This window comes from Schistocerca americana, unplaced genomic scaffold, assembly GCF_021461395.2.
Source record: "Schistocerca americana isolate TAMUIC-IGC-003095 unplaced genomic scaffold, iqSchAmer2.1 HiC_scaffold_917, whole genome shotgun sequence".
In the NCBI taxonomy this organism is placed as follows: domain Eukaryota; kingdom Metazoa; phylum Arthropoda; class Insecta; order Orthoptera; family Acrididae; genus Schistocerca; species Schistocerca americana.
In genome coordinates, this window is record NW_025726694.1 from 1 (window position 1) to 25,581 (window position 25,581).

The 25,581-nt window shown below is 51.2% G+C and overlaps 33 non-coding genes across 33 annotated transcripts; all 33 read right to left on the bottom strand.

Annotated features, from left to right (window-relative positions):
• Positions 1 to 198: 198 nt before the first annotated feature.
• Positions 199 to 271, bottom strand: Trnaa-agc. Its single transcript has one exon. It is a non-coding gene; the product is annotated as a tRNA-Ala (tRNA).
• Positions 272 to 689: 418 nt separating this feature from the next.
• Trnaa-ugc lies at positions 690 to 761 on the bottom strand. The gene has a single exon. It is a non-coding gene; the product is annotated as a tRNA-Ala (tRNA).
• A 1,011-nt stretch (positions 762 to 1,772) lies between these two features.
• Positions 1,773 to 1,845, bottom strand: Trnaa-agc. Its single transcript has one exon. It is a non-coding gene; the product is annotated as a tRNA-Ala (tRNA).
• Positions 1,846 to 2,260: 415 nt separating this feature from the next.
• On the bottom strand, positions 2,261 to 2,333 carry Trnaa-ugc. Its single transcript has one exon. It is a non-coding gene; the product is annotated as a tRNA-Ala (tRNA).
• A 1,006-nt stretch (positions 2,334 to 3,339) lies between these two features.
• On the bottom strand, positions 3,340 to 3,412 carry Trnaa-agc. Its single transcript has one exon. It is a non-coding gene; the product is annotated as a tRNA-Ala (tRNA).
• A 416-nt stretch (positions 3,413 to 3,828) lies between these two features.
• On the bottom strand, positions 3,829 to 3,901 carry Trnaa-ugc. The gene has a single exon. It is a non-coding gene; the product is annotated as a tRNA-Ala (tRNA).
• A 1,014-nt stretch (positions 3,902 to 4,915) lies between these two features.
• Trnaa-agc lies at positions 4,916 to 4,989 on the bottom strand. The gene has a single exon. It is a non-coding gene; the product is annotated as a tRNA-Ala (tRNA).
• Positions 4,990 to 5,405: 416 nt separating this feature from the next.
• Positions 5,406 to 5,478, bottom strand: Trnaa-ugc. The gene has a single exon. It is a non-coding gene; the product is annotated as a tRNA-Ala (tRNA).
• A 1,011-nt stretch (positions 5,479 to 6,489) lies between these two features.
• Positions 6,490 to 6,562, bottom strand: Trnaa-agc. Its single transcript has one exon. It is a non-coding gene; the product is annotated as a tRNA-Ala (tRNA).
• A 416-nt stretch (positions 6,563 to 6,978) lies between these two features.
• Positions 6,979 to 7,051, bottom strand: Trnaa-ugc. Its single transcript has one exon. It is a non-coding gene; the product is annotated as a tRNA-Ala (tRNA).
• Positions 7,052 to 8,064: 1,013 nt separating this feature from the next.
• Positions 8,065 to 8,137, bottom strand: Trnaa-agc. Its single transcript has one exon. It is a non-coding gene; the product is annotated as a tRNA-Ala (tRNA).
• Positions 8,138 to 8,553: 416 nt separating this feature from the next.
• Trnaa-ugc lies at positions 8,554 to 8,626 on the bottom strand. The gene has a single exon. It is a non-coding gene; the product is annotated as a tRNA-Ala (tRNA).
• A 1,013-nt stretch (positions 8,627 to 9,639) lies between these two features.
• On the bottom strand, positions 9,640 to 9,712 carry Trnaa-agc. The gene has a single exon. It is a non-coding gene; the product is annotated as a tRNA-Ala (tRNA).
• Positions 9,713 to 10,128: 416 nt separating this feature from the next.
• Trnaa-ugc lies at positions 10,129 to 10,201 on the bottom strand. Its single transcript has one exon. It is a non-coding gene; the product is annotated as a tRNA-Ala (tRNA).
• A 1,013-nt stretch (positions 10,202 to 11,214) lies between these two features.
• On the bottom strand, positions 11,215 to 11,287 carry Trnaa-agc. Its single transcript has one exon. It is a non-coding gene; the product is annotated as a tRNA-Ala (tRNA).
• Positions 11,288 to 11,703: 416 nt separating this feature from the next.
• On the bottom strand, positions 11,704 to 11,776 carry Trnaa-ugc. The gene has a single exon. It is a non-coding gene; the product is annotated as a tRNA-Ala (tRNA).
• A 1,013-nt stretch (positions 11,777 to 12,789) lies between these two features.
• On the bottom strand, positions 12,790 to 12,862 carry Trnaa-agc. The gene has a single exon. It is a non-coding gene; the product is annotated as a tRNA-Ala (tRNA).
• Positions 12,863 to 13,278: 416 nt separating this feature from the next.
• Positions 13,279 to 13,351, bottom strand: Trnaa-ugc. Its single transcript has one exon. It is a non-coding gene; the product is annotated as a tRNA-Ala (tRNA).
• A 1,004-nt stretch (positions 13,352 to 14,355) lies between these two features.
• Trnaa-agc lies at positions 14,356 to 14,428 on the bottom strand. The gene has a single exon. It is a non-coding gene; the product is annotated as a tRNA-Ala (tRNA).
• Positions 14,429 to 14,844: 416 nt separating this feature from the next.
• Positions 14,845 to 14,917, bottom strand: Trnaa-ugc. Its single transcript has one exon. It is a non-coding gene; the product is annotated as a tRNA-Ala (tRNA).
• Positions 14,918 to 15,930: 1,013 nt separating this feature from the next.
• On the bottom strand, positions 15,931 to 16,003 carry Trnaa-agc. Its single transcript has one exon. It is a non-coding gene; the product is annotated as a tRNA-Ala (tRNA).
• A 416-nt stretch (positions 16,004 to 16,419) lies between these two features.
• Positions 16,420 to 16,492, bottom strand: Trnaa-ugc. Its single transcript has one exon. It is a non-coding gene; the product is annotated as a tRNA-Ala (tRNA).
• A 1,013-nt stretch (positions 16,493 to 17,505) lies between these two features.
• On the bottom strand, positions 17,506 to 17,578 carry Trnaa-agc. Its single transcript has one exon. It is a non-coding gene; the product is annotated as a tRNA-Ala (tRNA).
• Positions 17,579 to 17,994: 416 nt separating this feature from the next.
• Positions 17,995 to 18,067, bottom strand: Trnaa-ugc. The gene has a single exon. It is a non-coding gene; the product is annotated as a tRNA-Ala (tRNA).
• A 1,013-nt stretch (positions 18,068 to 19,080) lies between these two features.
• Positions 19,081 to 19,153, bottom strand: Trnaa-agc. The gene has a single exon. It is a non-coding gene; the product is annotated as a tRNA-Ala (tRNA).
• A 416-nt stretch (positions 19,154 to 19,569) lies between these two features.
• Positions 19,570 to 19,642, bottom strand: Trnaa-ugc. The gene has a single exon. It is a non-coding gene; the product is annotated as a tRNA-Ala (tRNA).
• A 1,013-nt stretch (positions 19,643 to 20,655) lies between these two features.
• Positions 20,656 to 20,728, bottom strand: Trnaa-agc. The gene has a single exon. It is a non-coding gene; the product is annotated as a tRNA-Ala (tRNA).
• Positions 20,729 to 21,144: 416 nt separating this feature from the next.
• On the bottom strand, positions 21,145 to 21,217 carry Trnaa-ugc. The gene has a single exon. It is a non-coding gene; the product is annotated as a tRNA-Ala (tRNA).
• A 1,013-nt stretch (positions 21,218 to 22,230) lies between these two features.
• Positions 22,231 to 22,303, bottom strand: Trnaa-agc. The gene has a single exon. It is a non-coding gene; the product is annotated as a tRNA-Ala (tRNA).
• A 416-nt stretch (positions 22,304 to 22,719) lies between these two features.
• Trnaa-ugc lies at positions 22,720 to 22,792 on the bottom strand. The gene has a single exon. It is a non-coding gene; the product is annotated as a tRNA-Ala (tRNA).
• Positions 22,793 to 23,805: 1,013 nt separating this feature from the next.
• On the bottom strand, positions 23,806 to 23,878 carry Trnat-agu. The gene has a single exon. It is a non-coding gene; the product is annotated as a tRNA-Thr (tRNA).
• Positions 23,879 to 24,294: 416 nt separating this feature from the next.
• Trnaa-ugc lies at positions 24,295 to 24,367 on the bottom strand. Its single transcript has one exon. It is a non-coding gene; the product is annotated as a tRNA-Ala (tRNA).
• A 1,013-nt stretch (positions 24,368 to 25,380) lies between these two features.
• On the bottom strand, positions 25,381 to 25,453 carry Trnaa-agc. The gene has a single exon. It is a non-coding gene; the product is annotated as a tRNA-Ala (tRNA).
• Positions 25,454 to 25,581: the final 128 nt, after the last annotated feature.

Here is a 25,581-nt window from a genome sequence, read left to right on the forward strand (position 1 = left end):
GGTTTGAGAATCTTATGGGAACACTTGTACTGTTTCTAAATTAAGTGTAGTGGTGGGAGGAGGGTGCTCCGTGCGCATTACAGCACGCTTGCCAATTGTGGCTGCTAATCGTTGGCTCGTATCTGCCTTGACACATTTTCTGGCTGTGATATATTCCACTTGCATGGCAGTGTGCGCATGTTGGTGTGTTAAAAATTCTGGAGGCGCTGGGTATCGATCCCAGTACCTCTCGCATGCTAAGCGAGCGCTCTACCATCTGAGCTACGCCCCCTGCTGACGAACTGCGCTACATACAGCCATATCAATGACCACAGACCCTTGCACTCCCATTATTCCGCTGACAAACACTACTCTCAATGTGTCCCGTGAGGGTGTCTTTCAGGTTTCCTGCATTCTGTATCGAATCGTAGTTGGCCAAAATCAAAGTGGCACGCACGACGTCGAAAATAGCGTTCGGCCAACGCTCTGAGGTAGACGAACGTGTTGTCCACTCTCTAGACTTCATTGAGGTTAGGCCGTTATACCTAAGGCAGATTTGCACTCGATGACACCTCGACAACAGCCGGTCCTCACATTTACGTCTTGCTCTCCTTACGTCAGTATACGAGTCTGTGACGCTGGCTTTGCAACATCTTGCGTGCCTTTAGGCTCGCCGCGACCAACACTTACCACGCACTGACCACAAAACATGGAGGCGCCGGGGCTTGAACCCGGGACCTTTCACATGCAAAGCGAACGCTCTACAACTGAGCTACGCCCCCAAGCACAACCAAGCTGCGCTGTTCTCCGTTCTTTGCTACTCTCATGTGCACGGACGCGATGGTTGGTTGGTTTGCAGGGGTGAAGGGACCAGAGTACAAAGGCGCGGACACGTTCACATACGCAAGAGTTCCAAGTAGTTTCGATGCTCTGGTATTACGACTGCAAATTCCGTCCGTTTTTAACGTCTTAAATTGAAGGGACAGTCACAAGTTGCTCCGTTTTCACTCCATGTCGACAATCACACAGCACCTGAGGTAACAAGCACATCTGAAGACCATTGTGCACTCGACTGTTCATGCCAACTCACTGCCTCGCACTTTACTACTGTGTACCACTCTTGTCGTCCAACTGCAAAAGACTGGGCCACAACAACTTTCCGCGTCTCCATTGCACTGCGCAAACTACGAAACGCTCCCCAAACATGGCACTCACCCACGCAGACGACTTTTCCGACTTTACACGACGCTCACGCAACGCTCACGCTAGTGACAGCCTTATTTAGAGCTTGACGTCGCACACAAGCGAATGAGCACATTTCGCCGACGACTTAGGCCGCCCTCCTAGTGTGGCTGTTCGGTGTCTGCAGGCAGCGAGGGGCTGCAAGCTTCCTGTGTTCGCGCCTATGTCACCTCTGCTTGCTTGTCAGAGACAGAGTATCGCAAAACATACAACTCACTCCATGATTGATTGCTACGGCATCTGTCATCAGCAGTCACAACTAGCAACACCAGTAGCAGCCGACTGCACGTCAAGAAATGGAATGTGCAGTGGGATTTTTGTGAATTCGGCGCAAGGCTGATCTTTGCGACATAGGTTTGAGAATCTTATGGGAACACTTGTACTGTTTCTAAATTAAGTGTAGTGGTGGGAGGAGGGTGCTCCGTGCGCATTACAGCACGCTTGCCAATTGTGGCTGCTAATCGTTGGCTCGTATCTGCCTTGACACATTTTCTGGCTGTGATATATTCCACTTGCATGGCAGTGTGCGCATGTTGGTGTGTTAAAAATTCTGGAGGCGCTGGGTATCGATCCCAGTACCTCTCGCATGCTAAGCGAGCGCTCTACCATCTGAGCTACGCCCCTGCTGACGAACTGCGCTACATACAGCCATATCAATGACACAGACCCTTGCACTCCCATTATTCCGCTGACAAACACTACTCTCAATGTGTCCGTGAGGGTGTCTTTCAGGTTTCCTGCATTCTGTATCGAATCGTAGTTGGCCAAAATCAAAGTGGCACGCACGACGTCGAAAATAGCGTTCGGCCAACGCTCTGAGGTAGACGAACGTGTTGTCCACTCTCTAGACTTCATTGAGGTTAGGCCGTTATACCTAAGGCAGATTTGCACTCGATGACACCTCGACAACAGCCGGTCCTCACATTTACGTCTTGCTCTCCTTACGTCAGTATACGAGTCTGTGACGCTGGCTTTGCAACATCTTGCGTGCCTTTAGGCTCGCCGCGACCAACACTTACCACGCACTGACCACAAAACATGGAGGCGCCGGGGCTTGAACCCGGGACCTTTCACATGCAAAGCGAACGCTCTACCAACTGAGCTACGCCCCCAAGCACAACCAAGCTGCGCTGTTCTCCGTTCTTTGCTACTCTCATGTGCACGGACGCGATGGTTGGTTGGTTTGCAGGGGTGAAGGGACCAGAGTACAAAGGCGCGGACCACGTTCACATACGCAAGAGTTCCAAGTAGTTTCGATGCTCTGGTATTACGACTGCAAATTCCGTCCGTTTTTAACGTCTTAAATTGAAGGGACAGTCACAAGTTGCTCCGTTTTCACTGCCATGTCGACAATCACACAGCACCTGAGGTAACAAGCACATCTGAAGACCCATTGTGCACTCGACTGTTCATGCCAACTCACTGCCTCGCACTTTACTACTGTGTACCACTCTTGTCGTCCAACTGCAAAAGACTGGGCCACAACAAACTTTCCGCGTCTCCATTGCACTGCGCAAACTACGAAACGCTCCCCAAACATGGCACTCACCCACGCAGACGACTTTACACGACGCTCACGCAACGCTCACGCTAGTGACAGCCTTATTTAGAGCTTGACGTCGCACACAAGCGAATGAGCACATTTCGCCGACGACTTAGGCCGCCCTCCTAGTGTGGCTGTTCGGTGTCTGCAGGCAGCGAGGGGCTGCAAGCTTCCTGTGTTCGCGCCTATGTCACCTCTGCTTGCTTGTCAGAGACAGAGTATCGCAAAACATACAACTCACTCCATGAATTGATTGCTACGGCATCTGTCATCAGCAGTCACAACTAGCAACACCAGTAGCAGCCGACTGCACGTCAAGAAATGGAATGTGCAGTGGGGATTTTGTGAATTCGGCGCAAGGCTGATCTTTGCGACATAGGTTTGAGAATCTTATGGAACACTTGTACTGTTTCTAAATTAAGTGTAGTGGTGGGAGGAGGGTGCTCCGTGCGCATTACAGCACGCTTGCCAATTGTGGCTGCTAATCGTTGGCTCGTATCTGCCTTGACACATTTTCTGGCTGTGATATATTCCACTTGCATGGCAGTGTGCGCATGTTGGTGTGTTAAAAATTCTGGAGGCGCTGGGTATCGATCCCAGTACCTCTCGCATGCTAAGCGAGCGCTCTACCATCTGAGCTACGCCCCCTGCTGACGAACTGCGCTACATACAGCCATATCAATGACACAGACCCTTGCACTCCCATTATTCCGCTGACAAACACTACTCTCAATGTGTCCGTGAGGGTGTCTTTCAGGTTTCCTGCATTCTGTATCGAATCGTAGTTGGCCAAAATCAAAGTGGCACGCACGACGTCGAAAATAGCGTTCGGCCAACGCTCTGAGGTAGACGAACGTGTTGTCCACTCTCTAGACTTCATTGAGGTTAGGCCGTTATACCTAAGGCAGATTTGCACTCGATGACACCTCGACAACAGCCGGTCCTCACATTTACGTCTTGCTCTCCTTACGTCAGTATACGAGTCTGTGACGCTGGCTTTGCAACATCTTGCGTGCCTTTAGGCTCGCCGCGACCAACACTTACCACGCACTGACCACAAAACATGGAGGCGCCGGGGCTTGAACCCGGGACCTTTCACATGCAAAGCGAACGCTCTACCAACTGAGCTACGCCCCCAAGCACAACCAAGCTGCGCTGTTCTCCGTTCTTTGCTACTCTCATGTGCACGGACGCGATGGTTGGTTGGTTTGCAGGGGTGAAGGGACCAGAGTACAAAGGCGCGGACACGTTCACATACGCAAGAGTTCCAAGTAGTTTCGATGCTCTGGTATTACGACTGCAAATTCCGTCCGTTTTTAACGTCTTAAATTGAAGGGACAGTCACAAGTTGCTCCGTTTTCACTCCATGTCGACAATCACACAGCACCTGAGGTAACAAGCACATCTGAAGACCCATTGTGCACTCGACTGTTCATGCCAACTCACTGCCTCGCACTTTACTACTGTGTACCACTCTTGTCGTCCAACTGCAAAAGACTGGGCCACAACAACTTTCCGCGTCTCCATTGCACTGCGCAAACTACGAAACGCTCCCCAAACATGGCACTCACCCACGCAGACGACTTTTCCGACTTTACACGACGCTCACGCAACGCTCACGCTAGTGACAGCCTTATTTAGAGCTTGACGTCGCACACAAGCGAATGAGCACATTTCGCCGACGACTTAGGCCGCCCTCCTAGTGTGGCTGTTCGGTGTCTGCAGGCAGCGAGGGGCTGCAAGCTTCCTGTGTTCGCGCCTATGTCACCTCTGCTTGCTTGTCAGAGACAGAGTATCGCAAAAACATACAACTCACTCCATGAATTGATTGCTACGGCATCTGTCATCAGCAGTCACAACTAGCAACACCAGTAGCAGCCGACTGCACGTCAAGAAATGGAATGTGCAGTGGGATTTTTGTGAATTCGGCGCAAGGCTGATCTTTGCGACATAGGTTTGAGAATCTTATGGGAACACTTGTACTGTTTCTAAATTAAGTGTAGTGGTGGGAGGAGGGTGCTCCGTGCGCATTACAGCACGCTTGCCAATTGTGGCTGCTAATCGTTGGCTCGTATCTGCCTTGACACATTTTCTGGCTGTGATATATTCCACTTGCATGGCAGTGTGCGCATGTTGGTGTGTTAAAAATTCTGGAGGCGCTGGGTATCGATCCCAGTACCTCTCGCATGCTAAGCGAGCGCTCTACCCATCTGAGCTACGCCCCCTGCTGACGAACTGCGCTACATACAGCCATATCAATGACACAGACCCTTGCACTCCCATTATTCCGCTGACAAACACTACTCTCAATGTGTCCGTGAGGGTGTCTTTCAGGTTTCCTGCATTCTGTATCGAATCGTAGTTGGCCAAAATCAAAGTGGCACGCACGACGTCGAAAATAGCGTTCGGCCAACGCTCTGAGGTAGACGAACGTGTTGTCCACTCTCTAGACTTCATTGAGGTTAGGCCGTTATACCTAAGGCAGATTTGCACTCGATGACACCTCGACAACAGCCGGTCCTCACATTTACGTCTTGCTCTCCTTACGTCAGTATACGAGTCTGTGACGCTGGCTTTGCAACATCTTGCGTGCCTTTAGGCTCGCCGCGACCAACACTTACCACGCACTGACCACAAAACATGGAGGCGCCGGGGCTTGAACCCGGGACCTTTCACATGCAAAGCGAACGCTCTACCAACTGAGCTACGCCCCCAAGCACAACCAAGCTGCGCTGTTCTCCGTTCTTTGCTACTCTCATGTGCACGGACGCGATGGTTGGTTGGTTTGCAGGGGTGAAGGGACCAGAGTACAAAGGCGCGGACACGTTCACATACGCAAGAGTTCCAAGTAGTTTCGATGCTCTGGTATTACGACTGCAAATTCCGTCCGTTTTTAACGTCTTAATTGAAGGGACAGTCACAAGTTGCTCCGTTTTCACTCCATGTCGACAATCACACAGCACCTGAGGTAACAAGCACATCTGAAGACCCATTGTGCACTCGACTGTTCATGCCAACTCACTGCCTCGCACTTTACTACTGTGTACCACTCTTGTCGTCCAACTGCAAAAGACTGGGCCACAACAACTTCCGCGTCTCCATTGCACTGCGCAAACTACGAAACGCTCCCCAAACATGGCACTCACCCACGCAGACGACTTTTCCGACTTTACACGACGCTCACGCAACGCTCACGCTAGTGACAGCCTTATTTAGAGCTTGACGTCGCACACAAGCGAATGAGCACATTTCGCCGACGACTTAGGCCGCCCTCCTAGTGTGGCTGTTCGGTGTCTGCAGGCAGCGAGGGGCTGCAAGCTTCCTGTGTTCGCGCCTATGTCACCTCTGCTTGCTTGTCAGAGACAGAGTATCGCAAAACATACAACTCACTCCATGAATTGATTGCTACGGCATCTGTCATCAGCAGTCACAACTAGCAACACCAGTAGCAGCCGACTGCACGTCAAGAAATGGAATGTGCAGTGGGATTTTTGTGAATTCGGCGCAAGGCTGATCTTTGCGACATAGGTTTGAGAATCTTATGGGAACACTTGTACTGTTTCTAAATTAAGTGTAGTGGTGGGAGGAGGGTGCTCCGTGCGCATTACAGCACGCTTGCCAATTGTGGCTGCTAATCGTTGGCTCGTATCTGCCTTGACACATTTTCTGGCTGTGATATATTCCACTTGCATGGCAGTGTGCGCATGTTGGTGTGTTAAAAATTCTGGAGGCGCTGGGTATCGATCCCAGTACCTCTCGCATGCTAAGCGAGCGCTCTACCATCTGAGCTACGCCCCCTGCTGACGAACTGCGCTACATACAGCCATATCAATGACACAGACCCTTGCACTCCCATTATTCCGCTGACAAACACTACTCTCAATGTGTCCGTGAGGGTGTCTTTCAGGTTTCCTGCATTCTGTATCGAATCGTAGTTGGCCAAAATCAAAGTGGCACGCACGACGTCGAAAATAGCGTTCGGCCAACGCTCTGAGGTAGACGAACGTGTTGTCCACTCTCTAGACTTCATTGAGGTTAGGCCGTTATACCTAAGGCAGATTTGCACTCGATGACACCTCGACAACAGCCGGTCCTCACATTTACGTCTTGCTCTCCTTACGTCAGTATACGAGTCTGTGACGCTGGCTTTGCAACATCTTGCGTGCCTTTAGGCTCGCCGCGACCAACACTTACCACGCACTGACCACAAAACATGGAGGCGCCGGGGCTTGAACCCGGGACCTTTCACATGCAAAGCGAACGCTCTACCAACTGAGCTACGCCCCCAAGCACAACCAAGCTGCGCTGTTCTCCGTTCTTTGCTACTCTCATGTGCACGGACGCGATGGTTGGTTGGTTTGCAGGGGTGAAGGGACCAGAGTACAAAGGCGCGGACACGTTCACATACGCAAGAGTTCCAAGTAGTTTCGATGCTCTGGTATTACGACTGCAAATTCCGTCCGTTTTTAACGTCTTAAATTGAAGGGACAGTCACAAGTTGCTCCGTTTTCACTCCATGTCGACAATCACACAGCACCTGAGGTAACAAGCACATCTGAAGACCCATTGTGCACTCGACTGTTCATGCCAACTCACTGCCTCGCACTTTACTACTGTGTACCACTCTTGTCGTCCAACTGCAAAAGACTGGGCCACAACAACTTTCCGCGTCTCCATTGCACTGCGCAAACTACGAAACGCTCCCCAAACATGGCACTCACCCACGCAGACGACTTTTCCGACTTTACACGACGCTCACGCAACGCTCACGCTAGTGACAGCCTTATTTAGAGCTTGACGTCGCACACAAGCGAATGAGCACATTTCGCCGACGACTTAGGCCGCCCTCCTAGTGTGGCTGTTCGGTGTCTGCAGGCAGCGAGGGGCTGCAAGCTTCCTGTGTTCGCGCCTATGTCACCTCTGCTTGCTTGTCAGAGACAGAGTATCGCAAAACATACAACTCACTCCATGAATTGATTGCTACGGCATCTGTCATCAGCAGTCACAACTAGCAACACCAGTAGCAGCCGACTGCACGTCAAGAAATGGAATGTGCAGTGGGATTTTTGTGAATTCGGCGCAAGGCTGATCTTTGCGACATAGGTTTGAGAATCTTATGGGAACACTTGTACTGTTTCTAAATTAAGTGTAGTGGTGGGAGGAGGGTGCTCCGTGCGCATTACAGCACGCTTGCCAATTGTGGCTGCTAATCGTTGGCTCGTATCTGCCTTGACACATTTTCTGGCTGTGATATATTCCACTTGCATGGCAGTGTGCGCATGTTGGTGTGTTAAAAATTCTGGAGGCGCTGGGTATCGATCCCAGTACCTCTCGCATGCTAAGCGAGCGCTCTACCATCTGAGCTACGCCCCCTGCTGACGAACTGCGCTACATACAGCCATATCAATGACACAGACCCTTGCACTCCCATTATTCCGCTGACAAACACTACTCTCAATGTGTCCGTGAGGGTGTCTTTCAGGTTTCCTGCATTCTGTATCGAATCGTAGTTGGCCAAAATCAAAGTGGCACGCACGACGTCGAAAATAGCGTTCGGCCAACGCTCTGAGGTAGACGAACGTGTTGTCCACTCTCTAGACTTCATTGAGGTTAGGCCGTTATACCTAAGGCAGATTTGCACTCGATGACACCTCGACAACAGCCGGTCCTCACATTTACGTCTTGCTCTCCTTACGTCAGTATACGAGTCTGTGACGCTGGCTTTGCAACATCTTGCGTGCCTTTAGGCTCGCCGCGACCAACACTTACCACGCACTGACCACAAAACATGGAGGCGCCGGGGCTTGAACCCGGGACCTTTCACATGCAAAGCGAACGCTCTACCAACTGAGCTACGCCCCCAAGCACAACCAAGCTGCGCTGTTCTCCGTTCTTTGCTACTCTCATGTGCACGGACGCGATGGTTGGTTGGTTTGCAGGGGTGAAGGGACCAGAGTACAAAGGCGCGGACACGTTCACATACGCAAGAGTTCCAAGTAGTTTCGATGCTCTGGTATTACGACTGCAAATTCCGTCCGTTTTTAACGTCTTAAATTGAAGGGACAGTCACAAGTTGCTCCGTTTTCACTCCATGTCGACAATCACACAGCACCTGAGGTAACAAGCACATCTGAAGACCCATTGTGCACTCGACTGTTCATGCCAACTCACTGCCTCGCACTTTACTACTGTGTACCACTCTTGTCGTCCAACTGCAAAAGACTGGGCCACAACAACTTTCCGCGTCTCCATTGCACTGCGCAAACTACGAAACGCTCCCCAAACATGGCACTCACCCACGCAGACGACTTTTCCGACTTTACACGACGCTCACGCAACGCTCACGCTAGTGACAGCCTTATTTAGAGCTTGACGTCGCACACAAGCGAATGAGCACATTTCGCCGACGACTTAGGCCGCCCTCCTAGTGTGGCTGTTCGGTGTCTGCAGGCAGCGAGGGGCTGCAAGCTTCCTGTGTTCGCGCCTATGTCACCTCTGCTTGCTTGTCAGAGACAGAGTATCGCAAAACATACAACTCACTCCATGAATTGATTGCTACGGCATCTGTCATCAGCAGTCACAACTAGCAACACCAGTAGCAGCCGACTGCACGTCAAGAAATGGAATGTGCAGTGGGATTTTTGTGAATTCGGCGCAAGGCTGATCTTTGCGACATAGGTTTGAGAATCTTATGGGAACACTTGTACTGTTTCTAAATTAAGTGTAGTGGTGGGAGGAGGGTGCTCCGTGCGCATTACAGCACGCTTGCCAATTGTGGCTGCTAATCGTTGGCTCGTATCTGCCTTGACACATTTTCTGGCTGTGATATATTCCACTTGCATGGCAGTGTGCGCATGTTGGTGTGTTAAAAATTCTGGAGGCGCTGGGTATCGATCCCAGTACCTCTCGCATGCTAAGCGAGCGCTCTACCATCTGAGCTACGCCCCCTGCTGACGAACTGCGCTACATACAGCCATATCAATGACACAGACCCTTGCACTCCCATTATTCCGCTGACAAACACTACTCTCAATGTGTCCGTGAGGGTGTCTTTCAGGTTTCCTGCATTCTGTATCGAATCGTAGTTGGCCAAAATCAAAGTGGCACGCACGACGTCGAAAATAGCGTTCGGCCAACGCTCTGAGGTAGACGAACGTGTTGTCCACTCTCTAGACTTCATTGAGGTTAGGCCGTTATACCTAAGGCAGATTTGCACTCGATGACACCTCGACAACAGCCGGTCCTCACATTTACGTCTTGCTCTCCTTACGTCAGTATACGAGTCTGTGACGCTGGCTTTGCAACATCTTGCGTGCCTTTAGGCTCGCCGCGACCAACACTTACCACGCACTGACCACAAAACATGGAGGCGCCGGGGCTTGAACCCGGGACCTTTCACATGCAAAGCGAACGCTCTACCAACTGAGCTACGCCCCCAAGCACAACCAAGCTGCGCTGTTCTCCGTTCTTTGCTACTCTCATGTGCACGGACGCGATGGTTGGTTGGTTTGCAGGGGTGAAGGGACCAGAGTACAAAGGCGCGGACACGTTCACATACGCAAGAGTTCCAAGTAGTTTCGATGCTCTGGTATTACGACTGCAAATTCCGTCCGTTTTTAACGTCTTAAATTGAAGGGACAGTCACAAGTTGCTCCGTTTTCACTCCATGTCGACAATCACACAGCACCTGAGGTAACAAGCACATCTGAAGACCCATTGTGCACTCGACTGTTCATGCCAACTCACTGCCTCGCACTTTACTACTGTGTACCACTCTTGTCGTCCAACTGCAAAAGACTGGGCCACAACAACTTTCCGCGTCTCCATTGCACTGCGCAAACTACGAAACGCTCCCCAAACATGGCACTCACCCACGCAGACGACTTTTCCGACTTTACACGACGCTCACGCAACGCTCACGCTAGTGACAGCCTTATTTAGAGCTTGACGTCGCACACAAGCGAATGAGCACATTTCGCCGACGACTTAGGCCGCCCTCCTAGTGTGGCTGTTCGGTGTCTGCAGGCAGCGAGGGGCTGCAAGCTTCCTGTGTTCGCGCCTATGTCACCTCTGCTTGCTTGTCAGAGACAGAGTATCGCAAAACATACAACTCACTCCATGAATTGATTGCTACGGCATCTGTCATCAGCAGTCACAACTAGCAACACCAGTAGCAGCCGACTGCACGTCAAGAAATGGAATGTGCAGTGGGATTTTTGTGAATTCGGCGCAAGGCTGATCTTTGCGACATAGGTTTGAGAATCTTATGGGAACACTTGTACTGTTTCTAAATTAAGTGTAGTGGTGGGAGGAGGGTGCTCCGTGCGCATTACAGCACGCTTGCCAATTGTGGCTGCTAATCGTTGGCTCGTATCTGCCTTGACACATTTTCTGGCTGTGATATATTCCACTTGCATGGCAGTGTGCGCATGTTGGTGTGTTAAAAATTCTGGAGGCGCTGGGTATCGATCCCAGTACCTCTCGCATGCTAAGCGAGCGCTCTACCATCTGAGCTACGCCCCCTGCTGACGAACTGCGCTACATACAGCCATATCAATGACACAGACCCTTGCACTCCCATTATTCCGCTGACAAACACTACTCTCAATGTGTCCGTGAGGGTGTCTTTCAGGTTTCCTGCATTCTGTATCGAATCGTAGTTGGCCAAAATCAAAGTGGCACGCACGACGTCGAAAATAGCGTTCGGCCAACGCTCTGAGGTAGACGAACGTGTTGTCCACTCTCTAGACTTCATTGAGGTTAGGCCGTTATACCTAAGGCAGATTTGCACTCGATGACACCTCGACAACAGCCGGTCCTCACATTTACGTCTTGCTCTCCTTACGTCAGTATACGAGTCTGTGACGCTGGCTTTGCAACATCTTGCGTGCCTTTAGGCTCGCCGCGACCAACACTTACCACGCACTGACCACAAAACATGGAGGCGCCGGGGCTTGAACCCGGGACCTTTCACATGCAAAGCGAACGCTCTACCAACTGAGCTACGCCCCCAAGCACAACCAAGCTGCGCTGTTCTCCGTTCTTTGCTACTCTCATGTGCACGGACGCGATGGTTGGTTGGTTTGCAGGGGTGAAGGGAACAGAGTACAAAGGCGCGGACACGTTCACATACGCAAGAGTTCCAAGTAGTTTCGATGCTCTGGTATTACGACTGCAAATTCCGTCCGTTTTTAACGTCTTAAATTGAAGGGACAGTCACAAGTTGCTCCGTTTTCACTCCATGTCGACAATCACACAGCACCTGAGGTAACAAGCACATCTGAAGACCCATTGTGCACTCGACTGTTCATGCCAACTCACTGCCTCGCACTTTACTACTGTGTACCACTCTTGTCGTCCAACTGCAAAAGACTGGGCCACAACAACTTTCCGCGTCTCCATTGCACTGCGCAAACTACGAAACGCTCCCCAAACATGGCACTCACCCACGCAGACGACTTTTCCGACTTTACACGACGCTCACGCAACGCTCACGCTAGTGACAGCCTTATTTAGAGCTTGACGTCGCACACAAGCGAATGAGCACATTTCGCCGACGACTTAGGCCGCCCTCCTAGTGTGGCTGTTCGGTGTCTGCAGGCAGCGAGGGGCTGCAAGCTTCCTGTGTTCGCGCCTATGTCACCTCTGCTTGCTTGTCAGAGACAGAGTATCGCAAAACATACAACTCACTCCATGAATTGATTGCTACGGCATCTGTCATCAGCAGTCACAACTAGCAACACCAGTAGCAGCCGACTGCACGTCAAGAAATGGAATGTGCAGTGGGATTTTTGTGAATTCGGCGCAAGGCTGATCTTTGCGACATAGGTTTGAGAATCTTATGGGAACACTTGTACTGTTTCTAAATTAAGTGTAGTGGTGGGAGGAGGGTGCTCCGTGCGCATTACAGCACGCTTGCCAATTGTGGCTGCTAATCGTTGGCTCGTATCTGCCTTGACACATTTTCTGGCTGTGATATATTCCACTTGCATGGCAGTGTGCGCATGTTGGTGTGTTAAAAATTCTGGAGGCGCTGGGTATCGATCCCAGTACCTCTCGCATGCTAAGCGAGCGCTCTACCATCTGAGCTACGCCCCCTGCTGACGAACTGCGCTACATACAGCCATATCAATGACACAGACCCTTGCACTCCCATTATTCCGCTGACAAACACTACTCTCAATGTGTCCGTGAGGGTGTCTTTCAGGTTTCCTGCATTCTGTATCGAATCGTAGTTGGCCAAAATCAAAGTGGCACGCACGACGTCGAAAATAGCGTTCGGCCAACGCTCTGAGGTAGACGAACGTGTTGTCCACTCTCTAGACTTCATTGAGGTTAGGCCGTTATACCTAAGGCAGATTTGCACTCGATGACACCTCGACAACAGCCGGTCCTCACATTTACGTCTTGCTCTCCTTACGTCAGTATACGAGTCTGTGACGCTGGCTTTGCAACATCTTGCGTGCCTTTAGGCTCGCCGCGACCAACACTTACCACGCACTGACCACAAAACATGGAGGCGCCGGGGCTTGAACCCGGGACCTTTCACATGCAAAGCGAACGCTCTACCAACTGAGCTACGCCCCCAAGCACAACCAAGCTGCGCTGTTCTCCGTTCTTTGCTACTCTCATGTGCACGGACGCGATGGTTGGTTGGTTTGCAGGGGTGAAGGGACCAGAGTACAAAGGCGCGGACACGTTCACATACGCAAGAGTTCCAAGTAGTTTCGATGCTCTGGTATTACGACTGCAAATTCCGTCCGTTTTTAACGTCTTAAATTGAAGGGACAGTCACAAGTTGCTCCGTTTTCACTCCATGTCGACAATCACACAGCACCTGAGGTAACAAGCACATCTGAAGACCCATTGTGCACTCGACTGTTCATGCCAACTCACTGCCTCGCACTTTACTACTGTGTACCACTCTTGTCGTCCAACTGCAAAAGACTGGGCCACAACAACTTTCCGCGTCTCCATTGCACTGCGCAAACTACGAAACGCTCCCCAAACATGGCACTCACCCACGCAGACGACTTTACACGACGCTCACGCAACGCTCACGCTAGTGACAGCCTTATTTAGAGCTTGACGTCGCACACAAGCGAATGAGCACATTTCGCCGACGACTTAGGCCGCCCTCCTAGTGTGGCTGTTCGGTGTCTGCAGGCAGCGAGGGGCTGCAAGCTTCCTGTGTTCGCGCCTATGTCACCTCTGCTTGCTTGTCAGAGACAGAGTATCGCAAAACATACAACTCACTCCATGAATTGATTGCTACGGCATCTGTCATCAGCAGTCACAACTAGCAACACCAGTAGCAGCCGACTGCACGTCAAGAAATGGAATGTGCAGTGGGATTTTTGTGAATTCGGCGCAAGGCTGATCTTTGCGACATAGGTTTGAGAATCTTATGGGAACACTTGTACTGTTTCTAAATTAAGTGTAGTGGTGGGAGGAGGGTGCTCCGTGCGCATTACAGCACGCTTGCCAATTGTGGCTGCTAATCGTTGGCTCGTATCTGCCTTGACACATTTTCTGGCTGTGATATATTCCACTTGCATGGCAGTGTGCGCATGTTGGTGTGTTAAAAATTCTGGAGGCGCTGGGTATCGATCCCAGTACCTCTCGCATGCTAAGCGAGCGCTCTACCATCTGAGCTACGCCCCCTGCTGACGAACTGCGCTACATACAGCCATATCAATGACACAGACCCTTGCACTCCCATTATTCCGCTGACAAACACTACTCTCAATGTGTCCGTGAGGGTGTCTTTCAGGTTTCCTGCATTCTGTATCGAATCGTAGTTGGCCAAAATCAAAGTGGCACGCACGACGTCGAAAATAGCGTTCGGCCAACGCTCTGAGGTAGACGAACGTGTTGTCCACTCTCTAGACTTCATTGAGGTTAGGCCGTTATACCTAAGGCAGATTTGCACTCGATGACACCTCGACAACAGCCGGTCCTCACATTTACGTCTTGCTCTCCTTACGTCAGTATACGAGTCTGTGACGCTGGCTTTGCAACATCTTGCGTGCCTTTAGGCTCGCCGCGACCAACACTTACCACGCACTGACCACAAAACATGGAGGCGCCGGGGCTTGAACCCGGGACCTTTCACATGCAAAGCGAACGCTCTACCAACTGAGCTACGCCCCCAAGCACAACCAAGCTGCGCTGTTCTCCGTTCTTTGCTACTCTCATGTGCACGGACGCGATGGTTGGTTGGTTTGCAGGGGTGAAGGGACCAGAGTACAAAGGCGCGGACACGTTCACATACGCAAGAGTTCCAAGTAGTTTCGATGCTCTGGTATTACGACTGCAAATTCCGTCCGTTTTTAACGTCTTAAATTGAAGGGACAGTCACAAGTTGCTCCGTTTTCACTCCATGTCGACAATCACACAGCACCTGAGGTAACAAGCACATCTGAAGACCCATTGTGCACTCGACTGTTCATGCCAACTCACTGCCTCGCACTTTACTACTGTGTACCACTCTTGTCGTCCAACTGCAAAAGACTGGGCCACAACAACTTTCCGCGTCTCCATTGCACTGCGCAAACTACGAAACGCTCCCCAAACATGGCACTCACCCACGCAGACGACTTTTCCGACTTTACACGACGCTCACGCAACGCTCACGCTAGTGACAGCCTTATTTAGAGCTTGACGTCGCACACAAGCGAATGAGCACATTTCGCCGACGACTTAGGCCGCCCTCCTAGTGTGGCTGTTCGGTGTCTGCAGGCAGCGAGGGGCTGCAAGCTTCCTGTGTTCGCGCCTATGTCACCTCTGCTTGCTTGTCAGAGACAGAGTATCGCAAAACATACAACTCACTCCATGAATTGATTGCTACGGCATCTGTCATCAGCAGTCACAACTAGCAACACCAGTAGCAGCCGACTGCACGTCAAGAAATGGAATGTGCAGTGGGATTTTTGTGAATTCGGCGCAAGGCTGATCTTTGCGACATAGGTTTGAGAATCTTATGGGAACACTTGTACTGTTTCTAAATTAAGTGTAGTGGTGGGAGGAGGGTGCTCCGTGCGCATTACAGCACGCTTGCCAATTGTGGCTGCTAATCGTTGGCTCGTATCTGCCTTGACACATTTTCTGGCTGTGATATATTCCACTTGCATGGCAGTGTGCGCATGTTGGTGTGTTAAAAATTCTGGAGGCGCTGGGTATCGATCCCAGTACCTCTCGCATGCTAAGCGAGCGCTCTACCATCTGAGCTACGCCCCCTGCTGACGAACTGCGCTACATACAGCCATATCAATGACACAGACCCTTGCACTCCCATTATTCCGCTGACAAACACTACTCTCAATGTGTCCGTGAGGGTGTCTTTCAGGTTTCCTGCATTCTGTATCGAATCGTAGTTGGCCAAAATCAAAGTGGCACGCACGACGTCGAAAATAGCGTTCGGCCAACGCTCTGAGGTAGACGAACGTGTTGTCCACTCTCTAGACTTCATTGAGGTTAGGCCGTTATACCTAAGGCAGATTTGCACTCGATGACACCTCGACAACAGCCGGTCCTCACATTTACGTCTTGCTCTCCTTACGTCAGTATACGAGTCTGTGACGCTGGCTTTGCAACATCTTGCGTGCCTTTAGGCTCGCCGCGACCAACACTTACCACGCACTGACCACAAAACATGGAGGCGCCGGGGCTTGAACCCGGGACCTTTCACATGCAAAGCGAACGCTCTACCAACTGAGCTACGCCCCCAAGCACAACCAAGCTGCGCTGTTCTCCGTTCTTTGCTACTCTCATGTGCACGGACGCGATGGTTGGTTGGTTTGCAGGGGTGAAGGGACCAGAGTACAAAGGCGCGGACACGTTCACATACGCAAGAGTTCCAAGTAGTTTCGATGCTCTGGTATTACGACTGCAAATTCCGTCCGTTTTTAACGTCTTAAATTGAAGGGACAGTCACAAGTTGCTCCGTTTTCACTCCATGTCGACAATCACACAGCACCTGAGGTAACAAGCACATCTGAAGACCCATTGTGCACTCGACTGTTCATGCCAACTCACTGCCTCGCACTTTACTACTGTGTACCACTCTTGTCGTCCAACTGCAAAAGACTGGGCCACAACAACTTTCCGCGTCTCCATTGCACTGCGCAAACTACGAAACGCTCCCCAAACATGGCACTCACCCACGCAGACGACTTTTCCGACTTTACACGACGCTCACGCAACGCTCACGCTAGTGACAGCCTTATTTAGAGCTTGACGTCGCACACAAGCGAATGAGCACATTTCGCCGACGACTTAGGCCGCCCTCCTAGTGTGGCTGTTCGGTGTCTGCAGGCAGCGAGGGGCTGCAAGCTTCCTGTGTTCGCGCCTATGTCACCTCTGCTTGCTTGTCAGAGACAGAGTATCGCAAAACATACAACTCACTCCATGAATTGATTGCTACGGCATCTGTCATCAGCAGTCACAACTAGCAACACCAGTAGCAGCCGACTGCACGTCAAGAAATGGAATGTGCAGTGGGATTTTTGTGAATTCGGCGCAAGGCTGATCTTTGCGACATAGGTTTGAGAATCTTATGGGAACACTTGTACTGTTTCTAAATTAAGTGTAGTGGTGGGAGGAGGGTGCTCCGTGCGCATTACAGCACGCTTGCCAATTGTGGCTGCTAATCGTTGGCTCGTATCTGCCTTGACACATTTTCTGGCTGTGATATATTCCACTTGCATGGCAGTGTGCGCATGTTGGTGTGTTAAAAATTCTGGAGGCGCTGGGTATCGATCCCAGTACCTCTCGCATGCTAAGCGAGCGCTCTACCATCTGAGCTACGCCCCCTGCTGACGAACTGCGCTACATACAGCCATATCAATGACACAGACCCTTGCACTCCCATTATTCCGCTGACAAACACTACTCTCAATGTGTCCGTGAGGGTGTCTTTCAGGTTTCCTGCATTCTGTATCGAATCGTAGTTGGCCAAAATCAAAGTGGCACGCACGACGTCGAAAATAGCGTTCGGCCAACGCTCTGAGGTAGACGAACGTGTTGTCCACTCTCTAGACTTCATTGAGGTTAGGCCGTTATACCTAAGGCAGATTTGCACTCGATGACACCTCGACAACAGCCGGTCCTCACATTTACGTCTTGCTCTCCTTACGTCAGTATACGAGTCTGTGACGCTGGCTTTGCAACATCTTGCGTGCCTTTAGGCTCGCCGCGACCAACACTTACCACGCACTGACCACAAAACATGGAGGCGCCGGGGCTTGAACCCGGGACCTTTCACATGCAAAGCGAACGCTCTACCAACTGAGCTACGCCCCCAAGCACAACCAAGCTGCGCTGTTCTCCGTTCTTTGCTACTCTCATGTGCACGGACGCGATGGTTGGTTGGTTTGCAGGGGTGAAGGGACCAGAGTACAAAGGCGCGGACACGTTCACATACGCAAGAGTTCCAAGTAGTTTCGATGCTCTGGTATTACGACTGCAAATTCCGTCCGTTTTTAACGTCTTAAATTGAAGGGACAGTCACAAGTTGCTCCGTTTTCACTCCATGTCGACAATCACACAGCACCTGAGGTAACAAGCACATCTGAAGACCCATTGTGCACTCGACTGTTCATGCCAACTCACTGCCTCGCACTTTACTACTGTGTACCACTCTTGTCGTCCAACTGCAAAAGACTGGGCCACAACAACTTTCCGCGTCTCCATTGCACTGCGCAAACTACGAAACGCTCCCCAAACATGGCACTCACCCACGCAGACGACTTTTCCGACTTTACACGACGCTCACGCAACGCTCACGCTAGTGACAGCCTTATTTAGAGCTTGACGTCGCACACAAGCGAATGAGCACATTTCGCCGACGACTTAGGCCGCCCTCCTAGTGTGGCTGTTCGGTGTCTGCAGGCAGCGAGGGGCTGCAAGCTTCCTGTGTTCGCGCCTATGTCACCTCTGCTTGCTTGTCAGAGACAGAGTATCGCAAAACATACAACTCACTCCATGAATTGATTGCTACGGCATCTGTCATCAGCAGTCACAACTAGCAACACCAGTAGCAGCCGACTGCACGTCAAGAAATGGAATGTGCAGTGGGATTTTTGTGAATTCGGCGCAAGGCTGATCTTTGCGACATAGGTTTGAGAATCTTATGGGAACACTTGTACTGTTTCTAAATTAAGTGTAGTGGTGGGAGGAGGGTGCTCCGTGCGCATTACAGCACGCTTGCCAATTGTGGCTGCTAATCGTTGGCTCGTATCTGCCTTGACACATTTTCTGGCTGTGATATATTCCACTTGCATGGCAGTGTGCGCATGTTGGTGTGTTAAAAATTCTGGAGGCGCTGGGTATCGATCCCAGTACCTCTCGCATGCTAAGCGAGCGCTCTACCATCTGAGCTACGCCCCCTGCTGACGAACTGCGCTACATACAGCCATATCAATGACACAGACCCTTGCACTCCCATTATTCCGCTGACAAACACTACTCTCAATGTGTCCGTGAGGGTGTCTTTCAGGTTTCCTGCATTCTGTATCGAATCGTAGTTGGCCAAAATCAAAGTGGCACGCACGACGTCGAAAATAGCGTTCGGCCAACGCTCTGAGGTAGACGAACGTGTTGTCCACTCTCTAGACTTCATTGAGGTTAGGCCGTTATACCTAAGGCAGATTTGCACTCGATGACACCTCGACAACAGCCGGTCCTCACATTTACGTCTTGCTCTCCTTACGTCAGTATACGAGTCTGTGACGCTGGCTTTGCAACATCTTGCGTGCCTTTAGGCTCGCCGCGACCAACACTTACCACGCACTGACCACAAAACATGGAGGCGCCGGGGCTTGAACCCGGGACCTTTCACATGCAAAGCGAACGCTCTACCAACTGAGCTACGCCCCCAAGCACAACCAAGCTGCGCTGTTCTCCGTTCTTTGCTACTCTCATGTGCACGGACGCGATGGTTGGTTGGTTTGCAGGGGTGAAGGGACCAGAGTACAAAGGCGCGGACACGTTCACATACGCAAGAGTTCCAAGTAGTTTCGATGCTCTGGTATTACGACTGCAAATTCCGTCCGTTTTTAACGTCTTAAATTGAAGGGACAGTCACAAGTTGCTCCGTTTTCACTCCATGTCGACAATCACACAGCACCTGAGGTAACAAGCACATCTGAAGACCCATTGTGCACTCGACTGTTCATGCCAACTCACTGCCTCGCACTTTACTACTGTGTACCACTCTTGTCGTCCAACTGCAAAAGACTGGGCCACAACAACTTTCCGCGTCTCCATTGCACTGCGCAAACTACGAAACGCTCCCCAAACATGGCACTCACCCACGCAGACGACTTTTCCGACTTTACACGACGCTCACGCAACGCTCACGCTAGTGACAGCCTTATTTAGAGCTTGACGTCGCACACAAGCGAATGAGCACATTTCGCCGACGACTTAGGCCGCCCTCCTAGTGTGGCTGTTCGGTGTCTGCAGGCAGCGAGGGGCTGCAAGCTTCCTGTGTTCGCGCCTATGTCACCTCTGCTTGCTTGTCAGAGACAGAGTATCGCAAAACATACAACTCACTCCATGAATTGATTGCTACGGCATCTGTCATCAGCAGTCACAACTAGCAACACCAGTAGCAGCCGACTGCACGTCAAGAAATGGAATGTGCAGTGGGATTTTTGTGAATTCGGCGCAAGGCTGATCTTTGCGACATAGGTTTGAGAATCTTATGGGAACACTTGTACTGTTTCTAAATTAAGTGTAGTGGTGGGAGGAGGGTGCTCCGTGCGCATTACAGCACGCTTGCCAATTGTGGCTGCTAATCGTTGGCTCGTATCTGCCTTGACACATTTTCTGGCTGTGATATATTCCACTTGCATGGCAGTGTGCGCATGTTGGTGTGTTAAAAATTCTGGAGGCGCTGGGTATCGATCCCAGTACCTCTCGCATGCTAAGCGAGCGCTCTACCATCTGAGCTACGCCCCCTGCTGACGAACTGCGCTACATACAGCCATATCAATGACACAGACCCTTGCACTCCCATTATTCCGCTGACAAACACTACTCTCAATGTGTCCGTGAGGGTGTCTTTCAGGTTTCCTGCATTCTGTATCGAATCGTAGTTGGCCAAAATCAAAGTGGCACGCACGACGTCGAAAATAGCGTTCGGCCAACGCTCTGAGGTAGACGAACGTGTTGTCCACTCTCTAGACTTCATTGAGGTTAGGCCGTTATACCTAAGGCAGATTTGCACTCGATGACACCTCGACAACAGCCGGTCCTCACATTTACGTCTTGCTCTCCTTACGTCAGTATACGAGTCTGTGACGCTGGCTTTGCAACATCTTGCGTGCCTTTAGGCTCGCCGCGACCAACACTTACCACGCACTGACCACAAAACATGGAGGCGCCGGGGCTTGAACCCGGGACCTTTCACATGCAAAGCGAACGCTCTACCAACTGAGCTACGCCCCCAAGCACAACCAAGCTGCGCTGTTCTCCGTTCTTTGCTACTCTCATGTGCACGGACGCGATGGTTGGTTGGTTTGCAGGGGTGAAGGGACCAGAGTACAAAGGCGCGGACACGTTCACATACGCAAGAGTTCCAAGTAGTTTCGATGCTCTGGTATTACGACTGCAAATTCCGTCCGTTTTTAACGTCTTAAATTGAAGGGACAGTCACAAGTTGCTCCGTTTTCACTCCATGTCGACAATCACACAGCACCTGAGGTAACAAGCACATCTGAAGACCCATTGTGCACTCGACTGTTCATGCCAACTCACTGCCTCGCACTTTACTACTGTGTACCACTCTTGTCGTCCAACTGCAAAAGACTGGGCCACAACAACTTTCCGCGTCTCCATTGCACTGCGCAAACTACGAAACGCTCCCCAAACATGGCACTCACCCACGCAGACGACTTTTCCGACTTTACACGACGCTCACGCAACGCTCACGCTAGTGACAGCCTTATTTAGAGCTTGACGTCGCACACAAGCGAATGAGCACATTTCGCCGACGACTTAGGCCGCCCTCCTAGTGTGGCTGTTCGGTGTCTGCAGGCAGCGAGGGGCTGCAAGCTTCCTGTGTTCGCGCCTATGTCACCTCTGCTTGCTTGTCAGAGACAGAGTATCGCAAAACATACAACTCACTCCATGAATTGATTGCTACGGCATCTGTCATCAGCAGTCACAACTAGCAACACCAGTAGCAGCCGACTGCACGTCAAGAAATGGAATGTGCAGTGGGATTTTTGTGAATTCGGCGCAAGGCTGATCTTTGCGACATAGGTTTGAGAATCTTATGGGAACACTTGTACTGTTTCTAAATTAAGTGTAGTGGTGGGAGGAGGGTGCTCCGTGCGCATTACAGCACGCTTGCCAATTGTGGCTGCTAATCGTTGGCTCGTATCTGCCTTGACACATTTTCTGGCTGTGATATATTCCACTTGCATGGCAGTGTGCGCATGTTGGTGTGTTAAAAATTCTGGAGGCGCTGGGTATCGATCCCAGTACCTCTCGCATGCTAAGCGAGCGCTCTACCATCTGAGCTACGCCCCCTGCTGACGAACTGCGCTACATACAGCCATATCAATGACACAGACCCTTGCACTCCCATTATTCCGCTGACAAACACTACTCTCAATGTGTCCGTGAGGGTGTCTTTCAGGTTTCCTGCATTCTGTATCGAATCGTAGTTGGCCAAAATCAAAGTGGCACGCACGACGTCGAAAATAGCGTTCGGCCAACGCTCTGAGGTAGACGAACGTGTTGTCCACTCTCTAGACTTCATTGAGGTTAGGCCGTTATACCTAAGGCAGATTTGCACTCGATGACACCTCGACAACAGCCGGTCCTCACATTTACGTCTTGCTCTCCTTACGTCAGTATACGAGTCTGTGACGCTGGCTTTGCAACATCTTGCGTGCCTTTAGGCTCGCCGCGACCAACACTTACCACGCACTGACCACAAAACATGGAGGCGCCGGGGCTTGAACCCGGGACCTTTCACATGCAAAGCGAACGCTCTACCAACTGAGCTACGCCCCCAAGCACAACCAAGCTGCGCTGTTCTCCGTTCTTTGCTACTCTCATGTGCACGGACGCGATGGTTGGTTGGTTTGCAGGGGTGAAGGGACCAGAGTACAAAGGCGCGGACACGTTCACATACGCAAGAGTTCCAAGTAGTTTCGATGCTCTGGTATTACGACTGCAAATTCCGTCCGTTTTTAACGTCTTAAATTGAAGGGACAGTCACAAGTTGCTCCGTTTTCACTCCATGTCGACAATCACACAGCACCTGAGGTAACAAGCACATCTGAAGACCCATTGTGCACTCGACTGTTCATGCCAACTCACTGCCTCGCACTTTACTACTGTGTACCACTCTTGTCGTCCAACTGCAAAAGACTGGGCCACAACAACTTTCCGCGTCTCCATTGCACTGCGCAAACTACGAAACGCTCCCCAAACATGGCACTCACCCACGCAGACGACTTTTCCGACTTTACACGACGCTCACGCAACGCTCACGCTAGTGACAGCCTTATTTAGAGCTTGACGTCGCACACAAGCGAATGAGCACATTTCGCCGACGACTTAGGCCGCCCTCCTAGTGTGGCTGTTCGGTGTCTGCAGGCAGCGAGGGGCTGCAAGCTTCCTGTGTTCGCGCCTATGTCACCTCTGCTTGCTTGTCAGAGACAGAGTATCGCAAAACATACAACTCACTCCATGAATTGATTGCTACGGCATCTGTCATCAGCAGTCACAACTAGCAACACCAGTAGCAGCCGACTGCACGTCAAGAAATGGAATGTGCAGTGGGATTTTTGTGAATTCGGCGCAAGGCTGATCTTTGCGACATAGGTTTGAGAATCTTATGGGAACACTTGTACTGTTTCTAAATTAAGTGTAGTGGTGGGAGGAGGGTGCTCCGTGCGCATTACAGCACGCTTGCCAATTGTGGCTGCTAATCGTTGGCTCGTATCTGCCTTGACACATTTTCTGGCTGTGATATATTCCACTTGCATGGCAGTGTGCGCATGTTGGTGTGTTAAAAATTCTGGAGGCGCTGGGTATCGATCCCAGTACCTCTCGCATACTAAGCGAGCGCTCTACCATCTGAGCTACGCCCCCTGCTGACGAACTGCGCTACATACAGCCATATCAATGACACAGACCCTTGCACTCCCATTATTCCGCTGACAAACACTACTCTCAATGTGTCCGTGAGGGTGTCTTTCAGGTTTCCTGCATTCTGTATCGAATCGTAGTTGGCCAAAATCAAAGTGGCACGCACGACGTCGAAAATAGCGTTCGGCCAACGCTCTGAGGTAGACGAACGTGTTGTCCACTCTCTAGACTTCATTGAGGTTAGGCCGTTATACCTAAGGCAGATTTGCACTCGATGACACCTCGACAACAGCCGGTCCTCACATTTACGTCTTGCTCTCCTTACGTCAGTATACGAGTCTGTGACGCTGGCTTTGCAACATCTTGCGTGCCTTTAGGCTCGCCGCGACCAACACTTACCACGCACTGACCACAAAACATGGAGGCGCCGGGGCTTGAACCCGGGACCTTTCACATGCAAAGCGAACGCTCTACCAACTGAGCTACGCCCCCAAGCACAACCAAGCTGCGCTGTTCTCCGTTCTTTGCTACTCTCATGTGCACGGACGCGATGGTTGGTTGGTTTGCAGGGGTGAAGGGACCAGAGTACAAAGGCGCGGACACGTTCACATACGCAAGAGTTCCAAGTAGTTTCGATGCTCTGGTATTACGACTGCAAATTCCGTCCGTTTTTAACGTCTTAAATTGAAGGGACAGTCACAAGTTGCTCCGTTTTCACTCCATGTCGACAATCACACAGCACCTGAGGTAACAAGCACATCTGAAGACCCATTGTGCACTCGACTGTTCATGCCAACTCACTGCCTCGCACTTTACTACTGTGTACCACTCTTGTCGTCCAACTGCAAAAGACTGGGCCACAACAACTTTCCGCGTCTCCATTGCACTGCGCAAACTACGAAACGCTCCCCAAACATGGCACTCACCCACGCAGACGACTTTTCCGACTTTACACGACGCTCACGCAACGCTCACGCTAGTGACAGCCTTATTTAGAGCTTGACGTCGCACACAAGCGAATGAGCACATTTCGCCGACGACTTAGGCCGCCCTCCTAGTGTGGCTGTTCGGTGTCTGCAGGCAGCGAGGGGCTGCAAGCTTCCTGTGTTCGCGCCTATGTCACCTCTGCTTGCTTGTCAGAGACAGAGTATCGCAAAACATACAACTCACTCCATGAATTGATTGCTACGGCATCTGTCATCAGCAGTCACAACTAGCAACACCAGTAGCAGCCGACTGCACGTCAAGAAATGGAATGTGCAGTGGGATTTTTGTGAATTCGGCGCAAGGCTGATCTTTGCGACATAGGTTTGAGAATCTTATGGGAACACTTGTACTGTTTCTAAATTAAGTGTAGTGGTGGGAGGAGGGTGCTCCGTGCGCATTACAGCACGCTTGCCAATTGTGGCTGCTAATCGTTGGCTCGTATCTGCCTTGACACATTTTCTGGCTGTGATATATTCCACTTGCATGGCAGTGTGCGCATGTTGGTGTGTTAAAAATTCTGGAGGCGCTGGGTATCGATCCCAGTACCTCTCGCATGCTAAGCGAGCGCTCTACCATCTGAGCTACGCCCCCTGCTGACGAACTGCGCTACATACAGCCATATCAATGACACAGACCCTTGCACTCCCATTATTCCGCTGACAAACACTACTCTCAATGTGTCCGTGAGGGTGTCTTTCAGGTTTCCTGCATTCTGTATC